General features: G+C 38.6%; 1 pseudogene; it reads left to right on the forward strand.

Moving 5' to 3' along the window:
• The first annotated feature begins 5,310 nt into the window (after positions 1 to 5,310).
• LOC105294970 lies at positions 5,311 to 7,014 on the forward strand (annotated as a pseudogene).

Raw genomic sequence — 7,014 nt, forward strand, 5'->3', positions numbered from 1 at the left:
GTATAGAGTACAAAGGGAAAAATAAAGGGGAGTCAGTTCTACTGAGACAGGGAAGCCAAGAAAAACTCATAAATGATTGGTGCTTAAAGTGAGTCTTGAAAGAGAAGGTGTTTGCCAGTAGATAGGTGTGGGGTAGGGTGAGGTAACTCTAGGCAGAAGATGCAGGAGGAGCTTGCCACTTCAGTTGCATGTGACAGAAAATGTGCCCCCAGCCAGTTGAAGCAAAAAAAGGAATTTATTGGGGAACTGAGTGAAAAAAATAAAAAAATCCAAGGATAGACTCGTCAGTCATGGTTGGATTCAAGGCCTAGCACTGTCTTTGGCACTTGATTTTTCTCCATCTCTCACCTGATTTCCTCTGAGATGGCTCCAGTAGCACCAAGATGGTGATGGCAGATCCAACCCTAAATCTTTTCAAGTTTCAGCTTCAGAGGAAAAATTCTATTCTTCTCAGAAATGTTTCATTCTCCAAAAATGTCTCATGGCATCCTATCGGCTTTGGGAAGGGAGCAGTCATATGCTCATCCTTGAAAACAACTATGGCCAGGGGAGTGTGAAGCTCTGAGTAACTGTGCCTGAGTCATTGCTCTCCCCAGAGAGCCAGGGTGGTTCTGTCCTCACCAGGACAACTTGGACCAAGAGTCCAGAAGGACAATCCAGGCACTATTATCACAAGAAAGGGGCACTGACAACAAACATCCATTTGGCACTAGGCCTGCTGACCGCTGCTGCTCCATGTCACTCTGACCAGGAATCTGTAGCCAAGCAGTTCAATACCACAGAGCTCCCAGCAACTAGTACGAAGTTGGATTCTCCAAAAGGACAGATTTCTGGTCATCTCACCTGTGAGCTATCTTTTCTGGAGTCCACACTTTGAGAAAGGTTTTCTCCTCATTTCCATCCCCACTGGAGAGCCCCAGCCTCTGCGGGGAGCCAGAGAGCAGTTGGAGGGCTTAAACTCAGTGGAGGCCCGGCTGACCCATCAGACAGTACGTAGTCCTTCTCCTCACCTGATCCATCACTAACTCCTCCTCGCCCCATACCTATATCTGCTAAAGCCAGGCCACAGGTAGGGCCACCTCAGGATTCCATTTTTAATGACACCTTATTGCAATACCAAGTTATTAGGAGGACCTAGAGGCCTCCTCTCCCAAAAGCCGAACTTCAAGTTTGTGCAGTGGCCTCGTTCCTGTATTTTAGAACATATTTCTACCTGCTCATTGCATGTTATCTTCAAAGCTAAGAAATATTCTCATTCAAGGTACAGTTTCATCTTTTTCTGGAACTTTCTGACATATACACTTCCCTATAGCCTCATCCCCATTACTCTTCTAATACAGATAAGGGGGGAAATTTTATATACATACACACATACATATATGTATGTACATATGTATATATACACTGTATAGATAGATCTGTATTTTTAAAATTATCTTTATTAAGATATAAATTGCATACAATGAAATGCATCCACTTTAAGTGTACAGTTCAAAGGGTTTGACAAAAGCAAACACCCATGCAACCACCACTACAATTAAGATAGAGAAGATTTCCACCACCCCAAAAAGTTCTCTTTTGCCCCTTTAGAGTCATTGCTCACCTACTACCCAATTCCATTTCTGGCCCCAGACAGCCATTAATATGCTTTTTATATCTCCAGATTAGCTTTACCTGCTGTAAAGTTTCATATAAATTGGATCATATAGTAATACTCTTATAGGTCTGGCTTCTTTTGCTCAGCATAATGTTTTTGAGATTCATCCATGTTCAGCAGTTTGCTCCTTTTGGTTTCTGAGTAGTTTTTCCATTGTATACCACAGTTCACCTATTCTCTTATTGATGAACACCTGGACTAGTTAAGCTTTGAGCTATTGCGAGTAAAGCTACAATAAACATTCATGTATAAGTCTTTGTGTGGACATACATTCTTATATCTTTTGGAAAATAATTAGGGGTGAGATTACTGAGACAAAAGTATATGTTTAACTTTATTTAAAAAACTAAGCCAATGGATATTTAGTAGAAGAATAGAGCTCTCACATATGTCAATGCTCCAGGCCTTGGTTTCCTCATTAGTAAACTGGGAGTAATATCTACCTGATTCTTGCCACCATCTCAACTATCAGAATGAATAATACATGTGACACATCATAAAGTACTAAATTGTGCAGTATGGAAAAAGGGCCATAAGGATTCCAAGAGAAAGAAGAGAAATAAGTGTTGAAGGAGTCAGAGAGGGCTGAATAGAGAAGGAGCTCATCCTCAGATGCTCAATTAAATCTGCCTAATATGTGGATGGTTGGTTGGATGGATGTGTAGATTGATGGATAGATGACATAGCCTCAAGGAATAGATAATATTTAAAGATTATAAGGAGAATATGAGATTTATTTTATTTGTATATATGTTTTTAAAAATCACATTGACATAAATAACGTTCCTAACCACTTTGTGATATGTACTGTCTTGTTTAGGTGCTCAACTGAGGCAAAAGCAACAACTAACCAGTGTGGTCCTGCAAGAAAGATGATGCTCTTGTCAAAAAAAAAATGGTCATTTTGTCTCTTCTTTCAAATGTTATGCTATATCAAGCTCCAGACTTTCCGAGTACCATTTCCATATTCTACTAAAAGCTACAAATAAGCAAGGCAAGGTATATAAAATAAAAAGGAAGAAATTCATAGGTTTATCAAAGAATTTTTACTCTTATGTGATAAAAGTCTGAAATAATATTAAAGTTTCTCTTTCCTAAAATTTTCTAGTTGCCCTCACTGACTGAGGCAACCTCATGCATTTCTCTGGGTCAGGGAGGAGAAGTGGCCGTGAAAACCCCTTTGCCGATACTGAAGGCCATGGAAGATGTCAGAAACCAGAAGTCAAGCTCTTTCTCACTTTAGAGTCTTTGTGCTTACTGTTACCTTCACCTAAAGTTCTTGTTTTCCTTTCTCAAGGCTGGTTTTCTTATTATTCGGTTTTCAGTTTAACCCTACCACAGGGGGGACCCCTTGCTCACCCAGGCTCCTATCACAACACTCTGTTTCAATTCCCTGCAGAGTTTCTATCACTGTATATTTTTCATGTATTTATTGTTTGCTTTCTTATTGTCCATCTTCCCCACTGGAACATGTGTTCCACAGGAGCAAAGACTTAGTCTTATTTACCATCATATCCTCAATTCCTAGTTCCTGGTATGTAGGAGGAGTTCAGTAAATATTTGGTGAATGAATGAATGAGCTCACCCCTCGGAGAAGTGGAAGAGAAAGGAACTGATGATCACTGAATTGCTGGTGTAATTCCCCAAAATAAACTAAAAACCTGGGAGTGACTGAGTTTAGAGTCAATAGGCAAGATGAAGATTTTTGCCATCAAGGGCTTAAGAGATGTTTTAATTTCAGCTACAGGGGGATAAAGAAAATTCCCTTTTTGTGGTATCTAAATCTATCACTGCACAATCGATAAAATGCATGAATGTTTTCACTCATGTAAAGATTACTTAATTCAAAATGAGGTCTGATTTGATGGGCAAGATTTTATTAATGATTTAAGCAATAGGACCAGTGTCTCTAATTGTTGTATATGACATTTGACCCAACTAAATACAAAAATATTTCTGATTTTTAAAAAATATTGATAAATTTTTACATAATATAAAAAATTTCTAAATCTGTCTTTAGAAACACCACAGATGTCTTTAGAAAGAAGCCATTGAATTTTTAAAAACTCCTCTGAAAATATAATTAAGCTGTTTTATTAATTTTAAAATATATTTGTCATTTTTTATAAAAAACTATTTTATCTTTACTTGGGTAAATAAAATACAGAATGAAGATAATATAATTTTGTTTAATTAAAAAAAAAAAAAACGTGAACTTAATCTAATCAGAAAGCTCATTTCCAAGAGGAAGAGTATAAATCTCCAGTTGGTTGCTATTTTGAAATTCTGCCTTATCTAAGGTCTATCTTTTCCTTTTGGCTTTAAACACCACAGGTGAGAGCAACAGGCTAACCCTGTTGAGAATGTTTAGGAGCATAATTCTTTTTCTCACCAGACAACAGAAGAATAAACAAAGGAAAGGAAGGAAGGATGAGGAAGGAAGGAAAGCTAGAAGGGGAGTTCTCACAGCAGAGACGTTATAAGCAGAAAGTCAAATTAGTTATTAGCAAAAGTCAAATATACAACTTATTTAATCATTTGCAAATGAGAGCTGTTTGGCTATCCTGTATACCAGGCCAACTTAGTTTAAAATCTAATCAGTCATCTGGATCAGCAGCATCTAATAGCTTTGGCTATTGGGTACTGGAAATATGACTAGTTCAATTGAGGAACTGAATTTTTAAACTTTATTTTATTTTAATTAATACAAATTTAGTTTAAATTTAAGTAGTCACTTGTGGTTAGAGGCTGTCATATTGGGCAGCATAGATCTAGATAATTAGCTAAATTATACTGTGTATTAATTTACTGTTTCTTAGACAACATTAAAGTAATCATACCTATGTTTCAAAATTAATTAATATAAAGGAGCTATTAGCATTTCGGATAAGTGAAAATCCAACCTCAAAAAAAAGTAGAAAAGAAGCAACAATTAGAGAGGATATGATCACATCCTTGGCTACTCATTGTGTCTAATGTTCTCATATTTCCTTTTCTGAAGGCCAAGGTTTTCGTACAGATTTTCAGAAAAAGTTTAACCATCAATCTTTATCTGAAGTACTACCCACCTGGTCACTTACTGATTCGGTTGTTTATTTTACCCTGAAGAATTCAGCTGACTGCTAATTTTGGTATTTCAAAATTTTCTTGGTTGTGATAATTTTGAAGGTGGAGAGTTATTTTTCTGGTATGTTGGTCAAAATACTTTGGGCTGCCTAAATTTTCAGACCCACTAGAGCTATCTGATGAGAGGGTAATCTGGAAAAGTGTCCAATCAAAGTACAGTTGGGTCATAATTGTTCTGCACATAATCACATGGTTTTATGGTTTTTCTTTTTAAATTCATTACTCTTGCTTGGTCTTTCTTTTCCTCTGCTACAAGTCTATTGTTGCCATTAGTGGTGTGTTTTTGATTTTATTTTAAGAGAAGGGGAAATGCAATCCAAAAATGTTCTAAATTTGTAGGCCCATTCCTAGATTGCAACATGAGCCAATCTGGAAAAGGTAGGTGATGCAAGATGCCTGCTGTGTATGTAATTCTATACCTGACTGCTGGTAGGTGTCCATTGTGGAACAAGAGTGAGAAAAAGAATTTGAAGCCTTAGGGGCCTTAAGAAATGCATCATTTCAGTTTTCTTTTTCACAATGGGTTTGCTGCCAGAACACAAGTGTCATGAAAATCAACGCTATATCTAAGCCAAAATGGGAAAGGAAAAGACTCACATCAACATTGTTGTCATTGGACACATAGATTCCAGCAGGTCTACCACAACTGGTCGTCTGATGATGTAGTGGGATTGACAAAAGAACCATAGAAAAATTTGAGAAGGAGGCTGCTGAGATGGGGAAGGGCTCCTTCAACTACGCCTGGGTCTTGGATAAATTAAAAGCTGAACATGAGTGTGGTATCACCATTGATATCTCCCTTTGGAAATTCGAGACCAGCAAGTATTATGTGACCATCATTGATGCCCTAGGACCCAGAGACTTTATCAAAAACATGATTACACGCATATCACAGGATAACTGTGCTGTCCTGATTGTTGCTGCTGGTGTTGGTGAATTTGAAGCAGGTATCTCCAAGAATGGTCAGACCTGTGAACAATCCCTTCTGGTTTATACACTGGATATGAAAGAGCTAATTGTTGGTTAACAAGATTCCACTAAGCAGCCTTACAGCCAGAAGAGATATGAGGAAATTGTTGAGGAAGTCAGCACCTACATTAAGAAAATTGGCTACAACCCTGACACAGTAGCATTTGTGCTAACTTCTGGATGGAATGGTGACAACATGCTGGAGCCAAGTGCTAATATGCCTTGGTTCAAGGGATGGAAAGTCACCTGTAAAGATGGCAAGTGGAACCACGCTGCTTGAAGCTCTGGATTGTATCCTGCTACCAACCCATCCAACTGACAAGCCTTTGCATCTGCCACTCCAGGATGTCCACAAAATTGGTACTGCCCCTTTGGGTCAAGTGGAGACTGGTGTACTCAAACCTCACACCTTTGCTTCAGTCAACGTTACAACTGAAGTAAAGTCTGTTGAAATGCCCCATGAAGTTTTGAGTGAAGCTCTTCCTGGGGACAATGTGGGCTTCAATGTCAAGAATGTGTCTGTCAAAGATATTCATCATGGCAATGCGTCTGGCAACAGCAAAAATGACCCACCAGTGGAAACAGCTGGCTTTACAGCTCAGGTGATTACCCTGAACCACCCAGGCCAAATCAGTGCCGAATATGCACCTGTGCTGGATTGTCACACAGCTCACATAGCTTGCAAATTTGCTGAACTGAAGGAGATGGATCGTCGTTCTGGGAAAAAGCTAGAAGATGGCCCAAAGTTTTTGAAATATGGTGATGCTGCCATTGTTAATATGGTTCTTGGCAAGCCCATGTGTGTTGAGAGCTTCTCTGGCTATCCTCCTCTGGGCCATTTTGCTGTTCGTAACATGAGACAGACAGTTGCTGTGGGTGTCTTCAAAGCAGTGGACAAGAAGGCAGCTGGAGCTGGCTAGGTCACGAAGTCTACCCAGAAAGCTCAGAAGGCTGAATGAATATTATCCGCAACACCTGCCACCCCAGCCTTAATCAGTGGTGAAAGAACGGTCTCAGAACTGTTTGTCTCCATCGGCCATTTAAGTTTAATAGTAAAAGACTGGTTCATGGTCACAATGCATCGTAAAATCTTCAGAAGGAAAGGAAAATGTTTTGTGGACCATTTGGTTTTATGTGTGTGTGGCAGTTTTTAAGTTATTAGTTTTTAAAATTAGTACTTTTTAATGGAAACAACTTGACCAAAAATCTGTCACAGCATTTTGAAACTCCTTTAAAACAAAGTTTAATGAGAAAAAAAAAAA

Source organism: Pteropus vampyrus, unplaced genomic scaffold (assembly GCF_000151845.1).
Source record: "Pteropus vampyrus isolate Shadow unplaced genomic scaffold, Pvam_2.0 Scaffold97, whole genome shotgun sequence".
In the NCBI taxonomy this organism is placed as follows: Eukaryota; Metazoa; Chordata; class Mammalia; order Chiroptera; family Pteropodidae; genus Pteropus; species Pteropus vampyrus.